Genomic DNA, 23,437 nt, shown 5'->3' with positions numbered 1-23,437 from the left:
AGGAGGCCTACAAACCTGACTCAGTTACACCAGCTCTGTCAGGAGGAATGGGCCAAAATTCACCCAACTTATTGTGGGAAGCTTGTGGAAGGCTACCCGAAACGTTTGACCCCTGTTAAACAATTTTAAGGCAAAGCTACCAAATACTAATTGAGTGTACGCAAACTTCTGACCCACTGGGAATATGATGAAAGAAATAACGTTTGAAATAAATCATTCTCTCTAGTATTATTCTGACATTTCACATTCTTAAAATAAAGTGGTAATCTTAACTAACCTTAGACAGGGAATGTTTACTAGGATTAAATATCAGGATTTGTGAAAAACTGAGTTTAAATGTATTTGGCTGAGGTGTATGTAAACTTCCGACTTCAACTATAGATTGGTGATGTTTGTTTATTTATTTAATCAATCTTGGAATCACTCTATGATGTAATAAAATGTGGAATAAAATGTGGTATAAGGACCCCATGGGGGTCCTTATACCACAGTAAATACCTGCAGTAACATATCAATGCTGGGTTCGTCTCTCTTTCTCTGCCATATCAATACATTCTACATCCACTTCTAAGAGACCCTCTAGACAAGAGTGGTTTGTCCTTCAACAAACTCTCAGTGAGTATTGAAGACATCTATGCTATTGTACATGATAACATTCAGTGAATTGAATAAGAGGATAAGTATTGAAGCCTCAAATAAAGTGCATTACTGGACAGTATTGGAAGGTACATTACACAGTGTATGCACTGTGACTTCTGTAAAGAGTGAATGAGTGTTTGTACGTTACCACCTTAGCGGAGTTTTCTATGATTTTGTCCAGCACACTACCCGCTGGCCAAAAACTGGTTGAATCAATGTTGTTTCCGTGTCATTTCAACCCAAAAATGTAAATGTGATGATGTTGAATCAACGTGGAAAACTGACTGGATTTGGAATCAACGTAAGGGAATTGTGTCTTTATTCACCAAACTTTTAACCTAAATCCGATGACATGGTAATTTGTTTAGTTGATGTTACATTGAATTCACGTTACATTGAATTAATATAAATCAAAACTAAACGTTGAACTGACTTCTGTGCCCAGTGGGTTTACTCTACAGATGTCGTATCTTAATTTGAGCAGTTTCTCAAAGCAGGAAAATAATCCAGCAGCAACAGGAAATGTGAATTATTGTGTGGATTATAATTCATATTTATTTTTGTAAGGGTTGATACATTTTTAGTTAGGGCAAAGGAAGTCCGACATTTTAAAGTGAAAATAAGAAACTCTAGAAGCCTTTTTAAAACTTGTATACACTACAAGTTTGCTTTCCTGCAACAATAGGGTGATCAAATTAAGATCCTATATCTGTACTTCTGATAGACTGTGAAAGTAATATAATAAAAATACAACATTTTGTAATTATATTTTCTCTTATCCCTTTTCAGTGTTTTTAAAATTGAAGAAATACATTAAGCAGCCATGCATGAAAGCCCATATAGAATCTCAAGTCTTGTCCACCATCTATCATTATGGGTAAAATATATGCCAAGACGCAAATATACACTATTTACCAGCACTTTGATTAAACATATTCTTTGGTAATAGTGTTCTGCAGACACCCTAATATATTATTGAACAGATCTAATTTTCAGTCAAACAACCTGGAAGCCCTAATAACATTTTGCGAGAGAATTAGTCACCCTGTCTTTTTGCAGGCAATTTCCCCCTGGTTGCCGTGGCATTTATCAAGCAGGGGTGGTCAGGTAAATGTGCACTTGTGATGCAGTTTTATCGGGCTTTATTTAGCCTGGGGTCTTAATGAACATACCCGCCACCATAAACACTGAACACTGAACACACACCTCACCTCTGCCTAGACTGAGGTTTTATTTGATTACTCTCTGTGATTCACAGACAAGACATTGCCCTTCTCTACCTGTTCTCTCTCTATGGTCACTACATGTGTGCTGTTTTCTCTCAGCTGTTCATTTTGACCAGCAAAAAAAAACAAAAACATTCTCCCCTCTCCTGTCTTCTATCTTTGCATAGTGCAAAAGTTCATGAATAAATTATTTTAACTGTTCATTAAGCTATTAATAAATGGCCCTAATTATTTGGGGTGTCTTATTGACCTAGTTGCGTAATGGAAACCAAACACCAACATCTTGTTGTGTTTATTAATTCATGAATAACATCTAGCTGCTTAATGATTTGATGCCTTCTGAATTAATTCATCAAGGTCCTCTCTCTCTCTCTCTATCCCTCCCTCCCTCCCTCCCTCACAGACAGACCCCTTGTCAAAGATTGATTGGAGTTGAGATCAACACGGTTTGGTTGATTAATTGATTAAACATGAGTGTTTCTGCGGGATGCAGCAGACTCCTATTGGATTTAAAAGTCACAGCGTATGGTCTTAATAGCATACAAAGATGGAAAACAACTACATTGGATACCAGTTAGAAACCATATGTCTTTAATTGTATTGAACTACCGACAGATGAGCAAAAATGACGGTATGAAATTGTAACGCCCTGGCCATAGAGAGGGGTTTTTGTTCTTTATTTTGGTTAGGCCAGGGTGTTACATTGGGTGGGCGTTCTATGTTCCTTTTTCTATGTTTTTGTATTTCTTTGTTTTGGGCCGTGTGTGTGGCTCCCAATCAGGCACAGCTGAAGCTCGTTGCTGCTGATTGGGAGTCACACATAAGGAGCATGTTTTTCCTTTGGGTTTGTGGGTAATTGTTTCTGTCAGTGTTTTGTACCAGACAGGACTGTTTGCTGTCGGTTTACTCGTTTCTTGTTTTGTATAGTGTTCATGTTGTTTATATTAAATTCTGATAATGAACACTAACTCCGCTGCACCTTGGTCCACTTCTTCAGACGACAGCCGTTACAGAATTACCCACCACCAAGGGACCAAGCAGCGGAAGAGGGAGGTCCGGGCAATGGAGGAGACGCCGGCCAGCAGACGGGGTCGCTGGCGTCGGTCGAGGAAGCCCGGAAGACACCCCCAAGAAAATTTTGGGGGGGGGCTAATGGGGTGGTCCGGAAGGGCAGAGGAGGAGCCCAGACCACTGCTCTCGTGGGGGATGACGGCAGAGGAGGAGATACAGATGATGAGGCAGTTGATTGAGGACCTGCAGAGGGATGATCTGGAGGAGCCTTGGTATGCGGAGTTGCGCGCTGTGTCGCCAGTGCGCCCGCACAGCCCGGTGCGTCCGGTGGACATGCCCAGCACATGCCGTGCTAGGAAGGGCATCCAGCCAGGACGAGTGGCAAAACCGGCTCCACGCTTCAGTTCACCAGTGCGTGTTCACAGTCCTGTCTGGCCCGTCCCTGCTCCCCGCACCAAGCCCAAGGTGCGTGTCCACAGTCCTGTCCGGCCCGTCCCTGCGCCCCGCACCAAGCCCAAGGTGCGTGTCCCCAGCCCTGCCAGTCAGCAGTCGTCAGAGCTGCCCGCCAGTCAACAGTCGTCGGAGCTGCCCGCCAGTCAACAGTCGTCGGAGCTGCCCGCCAGTCAACAGTCGTCGGAGCTGCCCGCCAGTCAACAGTCGTCAGAGCTGCCCGCCAGTCAACAGTCGTCAGAGCTGCCCGCCAGTCAACAGTCGTCAGAGCTGCCCGCCAGTCAACAGTCGTCAGAGCTGCCCGCCAGTCAACAGTCGCCAGAGAGGCCAGACTGCGCTGAACTGCCGGAGTGGCCAGACTGCGCTGAACTGCCGGAGTGGCCAGACTGCGCTGAACTGCCGGAGTGGCCAGACTGCGCTGAACTGCCGGAGTGGCCAGACTGCGCTGAACTGCCGGAGTGGCCAGACTGCGCGGAACTGCCGGAGTGGCCAGACTGCGCGGAACTGCCGGAGTGGCCTGACTGCGCGGAACTGCCGGAGTGGCCGGGCTGCCCCGACCTGCCGGAGTGGCCGGGCTGCCCCGGCCTGCCGGAGTGGCCGGAGTGGCCTGACTGCGCGGAACTGCCGGAGTGGCCGGGCTGCCCCGGCCTGCCGGAGTGGCCGGGCTGCCCCGACCTGCCGGAGTGGCCGGGCTGCCCCGACCTGCCGGAGTGGCCGGGCTGCCCCGACCTGCCGGGGTGGCCGGGCTGCCCCGACCTGCCGGGGTGGCCGGGCTGCCCCGGCCTGCCGGAGTGGCCGGGCTGCCCCGACCTGCCGGAGTGGCCGGGCTGCCCCGACCTGCCGGGGTGGCCGGGCTGCCCCGACCTGCCGGGGTGGCCGGGCTGCCCCGACCTGCCGGGGTGGCCGGGCTGCCCCGACCTGCCGGGGTGGCCGGGCTGCCCCGACCTGCCGGGGTGGCCGGACTGCCCCGACCTGCCGGAGTGGCCAGGGACGCCCGCCAGCCCGGTGAGTCCTGTGCCTACGCCTAGGGCTAGGCCTCTGTCATGTCTCCCCAGCCTGGTGAATCCTGGGTCAGTGCCGTCAGAGCAGCCAGGGTCGCCCGCCAGCCAGGCGCAACCATCGCCGCCCGCCAGCCGGGCGCAGCCAGGGTCGCCCGCCAGCCGGGCGCAACCATCGCCGCCCGCCAGCCGGGCGCAACCATCGCCGCCCGCCAGCCGGGCGCAACCATCGCCGCCCGCCAGCCGGGCGCAACCATCGCCGGCCGCCAGCCGGGCGCAGTCAGTGTCGCCCACCAGACCTTCGGCGCGGCCAGGTGCGCCACCTAAGAGGGCGACGTCAAGGGTGGAGCAGAGGCCACGTCCCGCACCTGAGCCGCCGCCGTAAGAAGGCCCACCCGGACCCTCCCCTTCAGAGTCAGGTTTTGCGGCCGGAGTCCGCACCTTTGGGGGGGGGTACTGTAACGCCCTGGCCATAGAGAGGGGTTTTTGTTCTTTATTTTGGTTAGGCCAGGGTGTTACATTGGGTGGGCGTTCTATGTTCCTTTTTCTATGTTTTTGTATTTCTTTGTTTTGGGCCGTGTGTGTGGCTCCCAATCAGGCACAGCTGAAGCTCGTTGCTGCTGATTGGGAGTCACACATAAGGAGCATGTTTTTCCTTTGGGTTTGTGGGTAATTGTTTCTGTCAGTGTTTTGTACCAGACAGGACTGTTTGCTGTCGGTTTACTCGTTTCTTGTTTTGTATAGTGTTCATGTTGTTTATATTAAATTCTGATAATGAACACTAACTCCGCTGCACCTTGGTCCACTTCTTCAGACGACAGCCGTTACAGAAATAAATAATTCAAATACCGAGTTATATTGTGTGCAAAAGGGGGCTATTATATTATATTATTTTATACTAATACAATTGCTCAGTGAAAGCGATTTTGTTCATCAAGTAATCCAAAGTGGGAGGGGTCAACATTTCTCAGTGCATTTTTGTGTGCTTGGGGTTATTGCCTTGTTGAAAGATCATCTTGTGGCCGAGTTACATCCTTTTGGCACATATATAAATCATTTTGACAGTAACCCTCCTAAAAGTCATTTATAAACCTTTTTCATTTCCATATGTACTAGGATGCTAAGTGTATTTTTCATGGGCTTCAGGAATGTTACTGAAAAAGTGCCTTAGGCCTTGAAAAATAAAAACACTTACTGGTTGAAAGTAAGGGGATATCAGTGAACAAATGCTGTGGTCAAGTCTACGAAGGCACCAGCACAATGAGTGGAGCTTCCTCAGGTGTTCAAAAGCGCATATCAGACTGAAAGCCTAATGCTTCTTTAGGTAGTTCTGTATGAGTTTTAGTTTTGAAAATGATCTCTCCGCAGAAGTGACAGCTATTTGGATGGTAAAAACAGCCTGATTGCCGTAGCAACATCAGGGAAACTGTGCAGAAGGAAGTGGTGCTTCAAATACAGCTGTTCTTTAACTTTGCAACAATTGAGCCTCTCATTCTCCTTAATTGCCAGCCTCAACACATTATGGAAATAGATTAACTGGATAGGAAGCTCTAGGGACAGGTTGTCTGGATACTGGGCAGGCTATAAATTGGCAGATGCAAACAAATAATCATCTTTAGCGGACATCAGTTCTTGAGGGCTTGAACAAAAAAAGTGGTTTGCGATTTCGTTCATACTGGTGAACCGGCGTTTGAGTTGTGTGGTTGCAATATCAACAGTCCCTTATCTCTGGTACATCTTGGCATGGATCATTCAAGACAAAGTTTCAACTGTGTGCAGCGCAAGGGACATATAATGCACAATGTATCAGGAAAGACTGTCTGGGTTGACAATACTCAGTAGGCCTATAGAAAACAGTTGGGTCAGCAACCTGGACCTACAGGCTGTGGTGAAAACATTTGCTCACAAAAATGCATCACAGTTGCATACTGTATGTACTATAGGCCTCTATGTAGAAAAAAAGAGCGAGTCAAGCACAGACACAGAGACGTAAGTGAAAGAATTGGAAAAGGAGAGACAGAGAGAGAAGTAGCAAGGAGCTCGTCAGGAGACCAGGGGAGTATCTCAAGTTGGATTTAATTGAATTTGATTAGATTTCATTTACCTTGATTGCCGTCCACTTGTGTAGGCCATTAGCAAGAAAAAACCTGCGAAGTCCAACAATAAATAGCGGCTGAATTCATCCTCAAGCCGACTGCTTTTTTGTTCCTTAGGCTATTTGATGTGTCATTATTACAAAAACTGTACAAATATCAGCTAAATACGGTATATGTGCAGACGACACTACAGTGGTAGGCTTGATTACCAACAACAACGAGGCGGCCTACAGGGAGGAGGTGAGGGCCCTCGGAGTGGGGTGTCAGGAAAATAACCTCACACTCAACAAAACAAAACAAAACAAAGGAGATGATCGCAGACTTCAGAAAACAGCAGAGGGAGCACCCCCCTATCCACATTGACGGGACAGTAGTGGAGAAGGTGGAAAGTTTTAAATTCCTCGGCGTACACATCACAAACTGAAATGGTCCACCCACACAGACAGCGTGATGAAGAAGGTGCAACAGCGCCTCTTCAACCTCAGGAGGCTGAAGAAATTTGGCTTGTCACCAAAACACTCACAAACTTTTACAGATGCACAATCAAGAGCATCCTGTCGGGCTGTATCACCGCCTTGTACGGCAACTGCTCCGCCCACAACCGTAAGGCTCTCCAGAGGGTAGTGAGGTCTGCACAACGCATCACCGGGGGCAAACTACCTGCCCTTCAGGACACCTACAGCACCTGATGTCACAGGAAGGCCAAAAAGATCATCAAGGACAACAATCACCCGAGCCACTGCCTGTTCACCCTGCTATCATCCAGAAGGCGAGGTCAGTAAAGGTGCATCAAAGCTGGGACCGAGAGACTGAAAAACAGCTTCTATCTCAAGGCCATCAGACTGTTAAACAGCCATCACTAACATTGAGTGGCTGCTGCCAACATACTGACTCAAATCTCTAACCATTTCAATAACAAAAAATTGGATGTAATAAATGTATCACTAGTCACTTTAAACAATGCCACTTTATATAATGCTGACATACCCTACATTACTCATCTCATATGTATATACTGTGTATATACTGAGCCATCGCTCATCCATATATTTATATGTACATATTCTTATTAATTCCTTTGTTGTTGTGAAATTGTTAGATTACTTGTTAGATATTACTGCATGGTCGGAACTAGAAGCACAAGCATTTCGCTACACTCGCATTAACATCTGCTAACCATGTGTATGTGACCAATAAAATTTGATTTGATGTCCATAGATAGTAGGCTACAATGCATAATGAAACAATCTTTTGTAAGCTAGGGTTTAGAGGGTGGACTGACTGTATTATTTGACGTAAATAGAGTGGTTTAATGCACAACAACGTTCTTTCCAAGCTGGGAGAGAGCGCAAGCACGACTCATGTCATGCAGGTTCAGGTAGCCTATACAGGAAGGTTGTTCTTGAGGAAACATCTGGTTGTAGTTGATTATCATGCTTTTGCATCAAACATTTATTTTACAATTTGCAACGTTTGAATTTCAACTTCAATTACTGAATAAGTAATTACGTTATTGCCGCATTGTGACACCGGGCACAACTTCGTGAAATGTTATGTTTAACATGAGGAAATGGCGACCAAATAGATCTACCAATAAACATCTGTCCATTAGCTAAAGAGAAGCTATGGGCTACATGCCCTGGCACCACAAAAAGCCTGTAATCGATTCGATGTCGCAGTTTCAGCACCATGGAGAGTGATCGGTAATCTACTGTATACTTTTTGAGTGGCTGTCTAGTTAACGCATTTTATTATTATAAAAAAAAAAATGGGGGGGGGGGCTCGTACCTTGCTGGTTTCCAGAAAAACTGTGTTACACCAGTGGCTAAAATGTCCTGGTTCTAGGTAAATTTCATGATTCCGTTGACCTTAACAAGGGCCACAGGACCAGTGGATCCAAAATGGCCCCATAACATCATAGATCCACCACAATATTTTACAATAGGTGGGGTGTTCTTTTCTGCTCACGCATTCTCGTTTTGAATCCAAACCTACTGGTGTATGTGGCCAAAGAGCTCTATTTTCTAACATTTTAGACAAAGTCTCAGTGCCGTTATCCTCGCAAAGTGAGATATTCAAAGGTATTGCGAACAGTGGCTGTCAGTAATTTTGACCCCTACTTTTTTGAGAAAAAAAGTAGCAGCAATTGTATTATGTTGAGCATACAATATAGCTCAGTATTTGAATGATTTATTTTATACAGTGTCAAGGGTAGCAATGCATTTTTATGAGCAAATTTTGAGTGCATACAAGTCAATATACCTACAGAAAAAGCACCGTAAAAAAACATTGAGTAAACACGACCTAACACTGAAATAAAAGACAAAAAAGCACAAAAATGTATGCACTCATTACTGTAAGTCGCTCTGGGTAATAGCGTCTGCTAAATGACTAAAATGTAATGTAAAATGTCATCACAGGAATACAGTCAACACCATCTGTGGAGCAGGTCTCACCGTTCTCTGAGACAAAGTGCGCATCAGTTTAAATCAGGTTTGGAGAGCACTAAGTCGTAAACACATGTGTCTATGGTGGCTGCTGGTAAAGCCATTTTGACCGTGGTGGGGTAACGTTTGTGTGTGAGTGTGTGTGCCTGTGTGATGGGGAGATGGCAATTTCAAAGAAAACTCACCCTACCAGGCAGTAAAAAATAGCATACGGACCCATGTTGTGGTTCAGCTTAATTCCACCATAACCCCCAAACATCACAAATAAAAACCACATATCCTCAGTGCTGTCATGATGCCTCATCAACACCAGCTAAATATTCCCGGTGACCTCGCACTAATGTTGCACTAAAAGATGTCAGAATGGAAATGTAGCCTGAACCGTAAGCATCATCCATCCATCCAGCTTCCATCCAGCTCCCCTCCTTGCCTTCACACTGTGATTGATGCAGCAGGTCCTGTCAGAGCAGGAGATATGGACTAAATGAATAAACCCCAGACTGCCCAAATAGTCCCAATAACATTTCATTTGTCACGTCACACCATAAAGCTTCAGTATGATCCATTGGGGAGACACAGAGGCAACTCACTGCAATGGTAGCAAATAGCAGGATTTGGCTTTTCATTCTGGTGTGTGTGTGCTGCTGGTGTCTGTGCAGTTCGTGGTTGTCCATTTAGCTCTTGTTTGTTTTTTCAAACTGGCTTTTATGTGGTGGTTGTCATGTACATGGCATATTGTTAAATGTTATATTTGGCTTTTCAGTTTTATTCTTTTAGCCTCTTTTTTAATTAATTGAAGGTATCCCAAGCTCTGAATTGATTTGCATTACATAATAGTATACAGTACTTGCTATAAATAAGAACTGCAGAAAGTCAGCATTAACAGTGGGGCTGGGACAAAAACAATATATCACCACTTCCAAACTGAAGTGTCTAAATTTTGGTTTAAAGTATAAGTGCATCTCTAATCTCGAATTTAAAAAATTTTTTATTTCAAGGAGATGTTGGTGTGGTATCAAAACACAGGTACCAGGCGTTTCATTTAATCTCTCTCTCTCTCTCTCTCTCTCTCTCTCTCTCTCTCTCTCTCATAAACCAAGGTATCTATGCTGTAAAGGGATGTTTGGGAGACCAGATGGTGATTAACTTTAGGCTTTTGAATGATCAATCCCACAATTCCCTGGAGTCCTCATCTGACTGTGTTTAAGAGAATACAAATCGTGTCAATTATTAAAATCTCCACAAACAAAAAAGAAACATACTGTATGAGTAAACAAACTTTAACCACATTAATTATAGATTTTGTAGGAATGGGTAGGAAATTATGCTCAAAGAGATTTTCTGAATATGCGGGAACCAAATAACGTTTATTGTGTGACAAAACAGCCGTCAAACTGTACTAAAAAATCAACCATTGCCATTCAGATGTATCCCTTAGTTCACCCTAGAGATAAAGAGCTACAGTATTCACTTCTGAGCACTGTTTCTCACAGGCAGATCGTTCAAGAGTGACTTCGAAATTGGACGTCTACTATGGGAAACAGTGAGCGCTATTACCATCAAGTATGCTTGGGTTTTGCTAGGGGCGTTGTGTACGGGGGTTTTGAATGGGCTTAATCCCATGACTCTGGACCAGAAGTGTTCGATTGCAGTGGTGGACACTCGTTTATTTTTTAATATTTTTTTTACCCTATCCCAAACCTTAACCCTTAACCTTCAAAATCTGACGTTTGGAGAAACGGAACAATACTGATCAGGAGGAGTCAACCCAGTGTGTCAATAACACTTGACGTTTGGAGAAAAGTGGATTAATGTCTAATTCTGCGCTGAGAGTGTGAGAGCATGTTGGTTTCTCAATAAAGCATGAATGGCATTGGACGTTTATCCATACAATTGATGCAAGGTTTTTCAGAAAAACTCCCGACTGACAATAAAGCAGATTGGTAGGTCATCTTTAGCCTGCTCAGCCTGGAGTGTTTTGTCTGGTTGAGAACTACACTTGACCTCCTTAACAATCCCCTGACCATTGTTGCACGAGCCTCATCTCAAACAGAGACCGAACCCTCGTCTCCATGATGCTGGTTGAGCCACAGATGTAAGGTGCATGGGGGACGGGTGACATTTTCCCTTTACCGTCTTCGACGTCACCGTGACCCCAAAGGGAAGCTTGTTTTCAATGTTTTCCTTGTAGGGCTAAATGTCACGCAGGGCCACAGTACACACAGAGAAGCAATATGAACAAAGCCCTGCCAGCAAGTATGTTTATATGTTACAAACACGGAGTGACATCCCATCATATCCTCTGCCTATTTATAACATCCTTTGTGCCCCTAGGTTTCAGTGTGCCTTTTAAATTCATATATTCATAAATGTCTCTCATATTAAAACCGGCTCCTAAAAGAGAGCGATTCGGTCTCAATGTTTTTTCTTGAACATTGTTTTTTCTTCCCCATCTGAGGGAAAAGAGTGGGCTACAAACCAGATGAAAGGAGCTGTCTTGGGTTCAATTGACTCTGAGGTACAACTGTGCTCTTTTGCTTTAGCAGAGACCCCCTGAAAGCAATATTGTGTTGTCGACCTGCTTGATTTACCTCACCGCTAACACAATGCCAGGTTCAGTCAGGCAGGCTATACCTGCTGCTGTTTAATCCAGACGTGCTATGCGGTAAATGAGAGTCTGATTAGCAATGCATTGGACCTACTCTGAAAATGGCCCTCATTGTTGGTTCTGCTGACGAGGCAGGCTCTTTATGACAGGATGGATGAGAGCGAGAGGAGAGAGACAGGGAGAGAGAAGGAGAAAGGTAGGAGAGAGAGAGAGAAAGAGAGAAGAAAGAGAGGTGGAGATACAGTATATAGTACGATAGATCAATAAAATTGGTAGATTGACAGCTGAAACAGGAAGAGAAAGAAAACGAGAAGTAGAGCGAGAGAGTATAAACGATAGAGGTGAAAGAGAAAGTATTTGTTCACATCATTACCCTAAAGCACCTGAAAATTACCCTCAGTACAGTTTTGGCTGCAAAAAAATCCTTCCCTCTAATACCAAGGCTCTCTACAAGGCAGGGGGATATAGCACTGGCCAAATCCAAATGAACCCAGTTTTCTCTCTGCTTTCACTGTTCTGACACAACACAAACCCATGCTGCAGCAGCCACACTTATCTTGTTCCTCCCTCTCGTTGTGTGTGGCAGATGCAATGTTAAAACCCAAAGCTTTAGAAACCTTGTTCAGACGTATTACATACTAAAACTGGATTTGTAGTGTCTATGACAAACCAGCGTTATATGTGACAAACTTTTTGGGAAGGAATCAGATTTTCTCTTTTAATAAAGAAATGAAACTCCTTGGGGAAATAAGGCTATTAGGCAGCACGTATTCCATATTTCTCCATACGTAAGCCTCTTAGAGCACAGAGAGAGACGCACCTAAGATGCCAGGCAGGCCTCTCCCAGGCAGCTAATCCAGCTCCGTTAAGTAATCGCATGTTAGGTGATCAAACGGACAAGGAACCTGCGAAAGGAAATGTAAGAGCTGCAAATCCACAGGAACAAATCTTATTAAGGACAAACCTCTGACACTATTGGCAATGTTGCCTTATTTACCGACTTCTTAGAAACTTTGATGTCACACATTCCCCCTATAAGACAAAATATAGCTCATCAACGGGTTTGTTTTTTTCTGTTATGCTTCTCCCCTGCTGTTTAACACATACGTCTGCACATCAGCTAGTCTTTGGAATGCTAAACATCTGTGGGAGAATTCACACAACAATTTACCGTTTGATTTACACCCTGGGAATATAGTTTCTTCCCCTTCCTATCGCGTTCCAGGTAAGACTCAGATGCAGACAACGTCGAATTAACAACAGTTTATTAAACCAACAGGGGCAGGTTAAAGACAGGTTAAGGGAAGGCAGGGGTCAGTAATTGTCACGGTTGTCGTAGGATAAAGTGGACCAAGACGCAGCGGGGAAATGTGCACTCATCTTCTTTTATTAATCGGACAAAGAAGGTGAACCAAAACAAACACGTACACAACAAAAACACAACGACTAATAACAGGCCGGTAAGGCAACAAAGCTATACCCAGCACAATCTCCCACAAATACTAAAACAAACACAAACCTAATTTATAGAACCCTCAATCAGAGGCAAAGAGAAAACACCTGCCTCCAATTGAGGGTTCAACCCCCAATTAACTAAACATAGAAATACAAATAACTACACTGAACATAGAAATACATAAACATAGAACAGTGCCCAAAACCCGGAATACTAAATCAAACACCCTACAACTAACACAACCAGCCCGAACCACATTAAACAAATACCCCCTGCCACGTCCTGACCCAACTACAATAACAAATAACCCCTATTACTGGTCAGGACGTGACAGTAATCCAAATAGGTGGGGCAAAGGTACAGGACGGCAGGCTCAGGGTCAGGGCAGGCAGAAAGGTCAAAACCGGGAATAATAATAAACAGGAACAATCGAGAGACAGGAACAGAGGGGAAAACACTAGCAACAGACAAATAGAGAACACAGGTATAAATACACTGGGGATAGTGGGGAAGATGGGCAACACCTGGAGGGGGGTGGAGACAATCACAAAGACAGGTGAAACAGATCAGGGTGTGACACTCCCGACATTATTTCAAAGGGAAATATGGTATAATAACAAGACATTAATAATCAATTTGGTATAATCAGTTGGGTGTTTTGCACTGAGGCAAAGTTGGATTCGGAAGGTGTGTGAGAAAAACATAAACATCATATAATAGGCTCAGATTTGATCTATAGAACAGTTATAACGGGGTGAAATAAACCTGACTGATTAGAACGAATAGCAGGAGACTGTGGAGGAGCTAGTCATATTGTAATGAAAACAAGCAGAGGGGTGTTTAACCTCCCTCTGACATCCCTTCCTGTGTTGCGTTGAATGTGCTCCCCCTCATTCACTTCCTGTCGAACTCTTCAGGGTAGCCTAGCAGTATAGTAGATGGTTAAATACAAGCCTGAACATGTTAAGCCTCAGAAGATAATTTTTTTTTATGATGAATACTGTTGCAAAGGGAATACCGACTTGCAGTCAATCCATATCTACAAGGAGCTCAACCAGGGATCCTTTGTGTGAACATCCCAGTAGGAAATGATTTGCCCAAGTGACTGATTTTTCGTTCAGACATCACAAAATGCGTTTCAGACAAACAAACAATCTCATACTATTTTCATCCTGAACTTTTCATTGAACGCTTATAATGCAGAGAAAACTGTCTAGTCATTCCTCAGTGAATACCCGGTTATGATCACAGAACCCAGGTATTGAGTTTTCTCACAAAACAAAGTCTATGCTCTGACTGAATGGAGAGGGAAATGTGTCAATATTCAACTGACAATGGGACAATAAGGCCTAGATCCTCTACAAAGGTTCAATGTTTTCTTTCTCCTCTCCCTCTCTCTCTCCCTGATCCCATCCATCCCCTCCCTCCATCAATTGTTGCTGGCGACATTCCCCTCTACCCTCTACCCTGCACCATTCTGCTCCGAGCCCAGCCTCTTCACATGCTGTAATTCTGGAGTGGATTTAGCTTGCTTCTTTGGGCTGGAAGAAAGGTCTCATGTCAGTCAGGGGCTGGGGAAAAGGTGTGGTGTGGATGACAGGGCAGCTCTAATGGTAATTACCATATGAATGCCATTGACTGAGGGGTTAGGGGTCTCGGTGGGACTGCACCGGGAAATGGACACTAGGGCCTCAGCGCCCACGGAGAAAAGGGGAACTCTCCGTTTCATGGCTATTCACTTAATGAACCGTACCGCTAGCCAGTGTTTATGAGTTTGTATGCCTGGTTTCATGGCTGTTTCTCTGATTAAGCCCTACCGCTGTAAGGGATGTGGAGATATTATGGGGGGGGGGGGGGGGGGGGGGGGGGGGCTATTCATAACATCTCGGGTCCCCCAGGCCTATTCATAACAGCTATACAATAAGATCCTGGTCTATGGTCAATGTAAAACACTACTTCTGCTTTTTGCCTTAACAACCATACAGGCACCACATTGAACGTTATGTTGCAATGGAGGTTATGTTTGCAGATAAAATATTGCAAATAAATCCTTAAAATTCAAGTAGGGAAAGTGTATGGTGGTAGATTACATAAATCAAATCTGTTGGATTAGCAAATGCACTCAGTGGCAACTTTGAACATGATGAAATTAGCTACCGGAGCAGTTGAATCACATAATTCGTATTGTGGGAAGACATCAAACATGTGGATGTGAAATGTGATTATTTCTATTAAAATAGAGAAAATACAAACTGAAGCTGCTCATCATGATCACAACAAAATTGTACTGTGTTGTTTCTCAACCGTTTTCCTGTAATTGGATTCATACAGTATTGTCATTCAGCTTGTTGCTCAGCTTGAATGCATTAGTATTGCTATTGTTATTGTTGCTGTATTATAATGAGTGATGCATCAAATGTCTGTTTAGTCTTCTCCTTTGTAAATAGACAGTATTTCTCCTATCCAGCCTTGTCGGTCTGCTATTGAGCGATGGCAGTATGTGCAGAGAATAAGGTTTGTTTGTTAAGTTAAAGAAATCTACTTGACTAACATATTCCTTTCTCCAGTCACATATGAAACAACCATGAGAACATAAAACTTGATCGATAAAAACAAACATGAGAACATCAATCATGACAGCCTGTAGAGAGAGAGAGAGAGAGAGAGAGAGAGAGAGAGAGAGAGAGCTTCCACCGTATTGCACAGATCCTCCATAAGGTTTAGGCGGTCTTCCACTGATCCTCATGTCCTACAGTGTTCCCAAAGCCTCGTCTATCTCCCCTTACAATCTTACAACCCCCTATCTCTCAATCTACCCAAATGCTGTTTCTGTTTGGGATCATTTTGGGCGTTCTGTGCTCTTTCCTTGGAAGTGCGGTGCCACAAAAGCAGAGGCCAGTAATCCAATCAGAGACACTTGACTGGTATAGCTAATTATGACTGGAGATCATTGTTCCCTTGGTGGGGACAAGTCTCTCGGACCAGTGAGCTAACACCCCAGACATCTGGACAGTTTGTCTGTTTCTCTCTGTTTTTCACTGAATATAGGAATGCTAATAACTCCACCAATTAATTCACTATATCACTGAGTAATTTATTTCTTTACAAGTTCGGCTTCTTTTATGCACTGCAATATGGCCTTGAAACTTTGAGGAACTCTGTCCTGAAAGGCGTCTGAATTTCACACGATGAAATGCATGAAATTAGTTTTATTGTTGTTGCCACTGTGTTAAGGTCTACTCCGGACGTGTTCTGGGGCTTGTGTTTTCAATAACCTGGCGTGTTTAATGAGTAAACCTCGACTAGGGACCTGAGCAGACCGTTGCTCCCTGCACTCAAATAATTGCACCCCCCACAGCGCTAGTTATTCACATCAGGAAAGGAATCCTTTTGGATAGATCTTTTTTTTCTCTAATTACCCCAATTGTGATGTGGTCGATTCAGCACACACACACTCACACACACGCACACACACGCACACACACACACACAAACACACACATCCTGTTTCTGTCTTTGTGCGTGTGGGTTGTATATGACTCCTTAAAGCAGTGTGAGTCGGTGAAGCATTCTAAGAGCATTTTATTGGTTTGTCTGAATGAGTCTACATGGAGCTGGGTTCTGCTGCCTTACAACAGCTCAACAGGATTTCCATGGCACTTGACTGCATAGCTGGTGACATATGGGCTTTAGTACACCCTGAGAGAGAGACCCACCCCCCGCTGCTCTTTGTGTGTCTTCAACACGGGGACTTACCACCACGGGACAATTTCAATCTCAATTCTACATTTTGAGTGCAACTAGCCAGAACTTTATCCAGTACCAGAACATGTTAGCCTAAAATCTGGTTGCCTCTGCTCGGACGATGAAACTTGGCCACACGTGTATCTTCCAGCAAGATAATAACCCCAAGCACACATCAAAATCCCCAAAGAAATGCTTAATTGACCCCAAAATTAACATTTTGCAATAGCCATCAGTCTCTGGACTTAAGCACCATTGAAAATCTGTGGTTGAAAAGGGCAGTACATAAGCGCAGACGAAGGATATCAAGGATCTGGAGGAGTGGTCTAAGATCCCTCCCAATGTGTTCTCCAATCTCATGCGACATTTTAGAAAAATGGTCATTGCAATTATCCTCGCAAGGTAGTGAAAACAGATGTGACAATCAGCTTGACCTCTATCTTTTTTATTTATCTGAGCAATTGTATAATAATATAATTTCCCCCTTTTTTTGCAAGCAATATAGCTCTGCATTTGCATTGTTTATTTTATACAGTCTTTTCTGCTCATCTTTATCAAGGGTTACAATAATGTTGGATCTGACTGCATATTCCTTAGCAAAGCCTGTCTATGCCTGGCCTTGCTGTTGTGTATTGTGTCCATGGAAAGGATCTTCTGTCAAGTGGTTTGTAACTGAAGCGGCAGGGTCACTTCGTATTTCCCTCATCCTGCTCTCCACACACACGTCTCTACCAGGTCTGATCTGCCCACCCCCACAAAATCTCTCCCTCCATCTCTCTCCCTCTATCCTTCTCCCTCCATCTCTCTTTCTCTCTCTCTCCATCCCTCTCTTTGTCTGTGTGTATCTGTGTGATGGGTACAGTCTGGTCGTCATGGGAGCAACACAGCGCACTGACATTTTCCAGCTGTGTTCCCTAAGCGTTGTGACTGACCCCCCCCCCCCCCCCCCCCCCCCCACCCACACACACACCTGTGGACGGTAACTTCACATCTCATCACATTCAACCTAGGTAGGTTGATGACACAACACTCTCTGTTCTCCCTCTCACTCTTTCTCTCACTCTTTATTTCTCTTGTTCCCTTTGTCCTGAAAGCTCCATCCCTTGTTCCTTTGTCTTTGTGACCAACTCAGGTCTGCAGTGCTGTTTCCATTGATCAAATACCTCTTCAGTTGCACATATTTCATGTATCTTAGCATGTTTGATCGCTAACTCATGTGCACTCATGTTTAATTTGCTGGTATGGGACAGAAAAGCAGATGATGTGCTGGTTAGAGTCTGCTGGACTGTACTGGGGTCACTAAATGGCTGAGTGTGAGTGAATTTTAAGTCTTATTTCATCATTCTTAGCCAGCTGTCTTACTTCTCATTTTCTTGACTCCATGGTCTTACTAAGTGCTGGAATCCTCCTAACTAAGCTGCCAGGCCTGTTCTATGTTAACATGCTGGTTACGTGAAGGAGCAGCAGCCAAGGCTCATTTGAGAAACCCATTCCAGATATGTTCACTTACTACACTGTAACCAGTCCCAGACTTGGGTAAAAAACAGACCAAAAGAAAGTCTGACAATTCTCCTGACCTCCTCCACTGTGCTTGTGACAGAAAGGCTAACATCTTTTTAAACATGCAGAATACATTTGGTCGAGTCCTAGTTTATTAGGTCTGAGTGTGTGAGGCGGTGTTTGTGGTGGTGGTGCGCTGCAGTGCTGCAGATTAAGATGAGACGTTGACTCCAGGCAGAGCTGTGTGTCAGGATGATGATCTGATGCAGAGTGACAGGCCTTCTGTCTGCGGGCTAGGCCATGATACAAACCCCTTTTGGAAAATTGACAACTGTAAAAGGTAGCAGGCATATCGCACTAATGAGAATGTGTGTGTGTGTGTGTGTGTGTGTGTGTGTGTGTGTGTGTGTGTGTGTGTGTGTGTGTGTGTGTGTGTGTGTGTGTGTGTGGTCTGCATGCCCTTCAGAGAAGCAGGGCTGTTTGGGAAGACTTGGAGGTCACGGCTGGTTTTACGTCCTCACAACAGACAGCAGCATTCTCCTTCTGCCACTTCCATCTCCCTTACACACTGTCTCTGCTGGCTGCATTACACTAGAATAGAAGCAGAAAGAGAAGGAATGAGAGAGATACAGAGAGAGAGAGAGAGACAGAGAGACAGAGGGACAGAGAGACAGAGAGAGAGACAGAGCTGGGAAAGGGAGAGAGCAGAGGAGAGAGAGAAGAAGAGAAGGGGAAAGGAGGAGAGAGAGAAGGAGAGAGAGAGAGAGAGAGACGGGAGAGATGGTGAGAGATCCATATTACATTATATATAGTATATTTAATTATATAGAGTATATTAAATTAGTTTCATAGATGTTAATATTTTCTGTTCATTTTCTTACAGAATCAACACTTTTTGTGGACACTAGGAAGAATATCTGCTGCTTCGGGCAAAAGCTAACGGGGACCCAAATAAACCAAACTCAACTTGAGAATAACGTTCTGTAATGTTGTAATCAACAAAATCAGCAGGAAATGTTACATATTTGGGGGGGATTATTATCTGTATTAATCTAACAATTAATTATCAGTATTGTATTTCCAGTGGTTGTAGACCTGTCTCGCTCCATTTCTCATACGCTGTTGCCTTCTGTACTCTGAGATATTGTGTGAAGATGCTGAAATGTTGAGCCCTTATGCAGTTCCCTGTGTTCCATGCACTCTTTTGTTAGTGTTCCTTCACTTCCAGGGACCAGATATGTAGTAAGGTATCCTGCAAGCTCAACACCAACAGAACAGAACAGTCCCAATCCGGCCCAGGGTGTCGCAGGGAGATTTCCACACGTTCTAATCTTTTAGGCTGAGCCCCTGTGGCTTCTAGCTTCTTCTTCTACATGACTTGTGTGTGTTGGATCTCACGCATGCTAGTGTGACGTGCCCTAGACAGGAGGGTTTCGATGTGAGAGCTATGCTGTGCCACCTGCACTTAAACGCTTACTCAGAACATAATCATGTTTGGGTTGCTCTATGCGTGACCATATGACCCAGTCACACACCAGCAGCACCTCAGCTAGTCTCTGATCCCTTAAACTCTATATCCTGTACTGACACCTGGGATAGCGCCTTGGAGAGCTTCTTAGCTCATACGCAGCAGACTGACAGTATCACACACACACACACACACACACACACACACACACACACACACACACACACACACACACACACACACACACACACACACACACACACACGTACTGTAGGTAAGTGCATGTACTGCATGCATGAACACACACTTTCTCACATACACACTGGACAGACCTTCAGCAGCATTTGAATGGGTTAATTATCCCTCCTCTATTAACGTTACAGTCTGTATATTCTCATGTATATCAATCACTGTTTTTTTCTCTAGTCTTACCACATTTTAAATGGATGTAATGTTGTTGGGTTTTTTTACGGGGATTGACTGCAGACTTGCATTTCTTCAGTCGAATTCTGTTTCTCATGTAGTATGATGGGTATGATGGGTATGATGGGTATGATGGGTATGATGGGTAGGGTTTGGTATACCCTTCACGATACACAACACACAGGTGAATCATTTCTCCATGCGGTGGATTCCGCTCTTATTTCCCTACCTACATAAATATGCAAATAAAGCTAATAAGAATGTCATAAACCAACATGGCAAGGTGTGGTGCTGACATAATTTAAATGAGCGTCAGGTTTCCATGTCATCAATAACAAAACATCCTGACTCCTACATGGGCAGCAAGGTTATCATATCCACAAATCACGACACACAGACACACGCAGGCACACGTGTACACACACACTGACAACAATCTGACCCAGATTTCAGCATTAACAATGTATGCCTTATTTTTTTTGCATACAGTAAACTGTTGTAACAGGAACAGAGCAGTCAGTTGCAGATGTTGTATAGAGTTAATCCCAGTGATACTAACAATACACGATGCACAATATTAAAATGAGAACTGAGGTTAAGCTGTTGTGATACCCTGTTTAGTGCTTCTGATTCATTTTCAGAAATCTATATTACATGGGCTTAATAGATTGGGGGAAAGAGTTGAACTGAAAAGAGAGGGAGAGGAGGGATAGAGAGCGAGAGCGAGAGCGAGAGCGAGAGCGAGAGAGAGAGAGAGAGAGAGAGAGAGAGAGAGAGCAGATCGACGAGTCAGAGGTCCGTCGTTTATAGATTAACATAACCTGTCGTCCGCATGGCCTGGAAAATAACGCTAGTGTTTTCATCTTTACATTTTTGTTACATTTTAGTCGTTTAGCTGACCCTCTTATCCAGAGTGACTTACAGTACAGTTGGTGCATTCATCTTAAGACAGGTAGGTGGGGCCACCCCATATCACAGCCGTAGTAAGCAGTACATTTCTTCCTCAACAGTGTGTTGGGTGGTGGTGTGTTGTGTTGTGTTGTGTTGCCATGTGTTGCTTGAAGTGGCTGGCTCTCCTAGCAGTAGCTCGGGGTGATTCCAGTCTCAGAAGTGCTCCACTGTCAGCTTGGTTTTCTGTCAGAACCCCAGGGGAGGGATACACAATAAACCGAAGGAACAGCAGAACAACAACAGCAAAAACAAAGTAAATGAAATGGGAGGGTTAAAGTGAAGGAATGAAAGCTTCGTGACTCTCCTCTCAGCCCGCGGGCCTCCTCTCAGCTGCCCCATCCTCCTCCACTGATTTTGACACGTCAGTCCCCCCTTAAATGATTTAACCAGCACCATCACGACTGGTAACTATTCACAAAGCTATACATGTGTAAATAGGTGTACATGTTCTTTTTTTAGTGTCAAATGTGATTACATTCATTGTCATTGACTTCTACCACCACAACATAGCATACATCACAACATCATTTCTGATCTTTATGAATTAGCCATTAGTTATCTTTTTCATTCATAAAGGATTTATAAAGATGTATAACGGTAAAGAGGAACACTTTTGTGATCAGGATAGCGTCTGCAGAGTAACTAAAAATGATTAGTACCTTGATAATCCTGAATAAACAGGCAACCACAACAACATCGTTGGAATATATCATGGTCTTCTCGTGTTATTACCACCATCATGTTTTCCAGGAAAACGGGATTGCTCGTTTCATTTAAACAGACCTACAATGATCAAGCCAAGCTGAAAATAGGTATTGGCATACTCAAACGAGATATATCCTTTGCCCTTTTCCACAGTACGACTTAAAATCAAAGCTGCGGTGCACAAAACGGATACATTTACACTCTGAGCAAACATCCCAAAACGAAGCAAAAATCAATCTCATCACTCTCAAAAATCCAAACTGGATCTCATTCTGAGAATGATCATTGTCTTCTAATATGATGTCATATTCATAACAGCTCTCTGCCTGTGCGTCCCATCCCAGTGTTATGAGGCATGTATCGATCGGGAGAGGCTAAAGACTTAGAGTGCCCTGAAAAGTTCCAAAGCCACCCTGTCGCTAATCTTCATTAGCTGCTAAAACTGTTAGCATTGATCTCTGAGCGCCCGTCCATCCCATCACTATGATCAATAATAATGAGATGTCAATCCCTACCATGCCAGTACACCACCGCCCTCCTTCTCCTTCCCGCACTCTCTCCAAGGATCATTTTTCATATTGCCTTTCATTATCCTCTCTCGCTGTCCCGAAAAGGAGCACCACTCACCAGGAGAGGAAGAACAAACAGAGATATTTACATCTCAATTATCTATAAAATGCAACTCCTTCTAACCCAAGAGATTAGCCCCCCAACAATGCCTCTTCACATACCAGGCAAGTTGATTTTTCTGTTATTAGCTCTGCCTAGTACTCCTACACTGTCAGAATGTTTGAGTCCCAATCCCTGCTTTTACAATATTACTTAAATCACAATCCAACAGGAGGCCCGTCTTTATCACCATCATCAGCAGCAGCAGGAGCTTCCTGGGAATACATGGGAAAAGCTCTGGATGGGGGTTAGCACATGGGATTTTGGAGATAACAGATCGCTAGCCTACCTCCCAGCAGAAGGCTCAGCTAGATCACCTGTAATACAAGTCAGTATTCAATGTCCATCCATCTCTGAGGACGTCGGGGGATGACGTGGAAACCGGCCACTAGAGGCTACAGTGAGCGCTGTTATCTTCAAGTAGGTTTGGGTTTTGCTAGGGTGTGGTGGATGGGGATGGTGGATCTGCCTCTGATTCCAAAGGTTGCAAGTTCGAATCCAGCGGTTGAAAGTTGTTTTCGATATTTTTGTTTTAAGCCTATCCCAAACCTTAACCCTTACCTTAACCATTCGGAGTTAATTCCTAACCTTAAGAATTTGGACTTAATGCCCAAACTTAACCCTAACCTTAACAATTCAAAGTTAATGCCTAAACTTAACCTTAAACCCTTTGAAATTTGACGTTTGAGAAACATGGATGAACGTCTAATTCTGATGTGAGACTGTAAGAGCTGGTAGGAAGGCTATGCTTTAAACTGCTAATGTCATTGTACCCAACTGTTACTGTGGGTGAGACTGTTACTGGGGTAGAGGAGGGGAGGGGGCTGGATTTACTCTCCCAGGGAGATCTAAGGTCAAAGTTAATCTGGGGCATTAAAACAATGGGCTTTTAATTAGACTGCGATCACATGTTCAATCACGGATGCTGTATCACAGTGACTGTATAGCGCAATGCAAAGTGTTGGGGGGGGAAGGAAGGAAAAGTTAGGTTGAGAGATGGATCCAATCTGTCATCAGGGAGATGAAATCACTGTCAGTGGCACGTG

The sequence above is a fragment of the Salmo trutta genome, chromosome 3, assembly GCF_901001165.1.
Source record: "Salmo trutta chromosome 3, fSalTru1.1, whole genome shotgun sequence".
NCBI lineage: Eukaryota > Metazoa > Chordata > Actinopteri > Salmoniformes > Salmonidae > Salmo > Salmo trutta.
Note: the sequence above shows the minus strand (reverse complement) of the source record.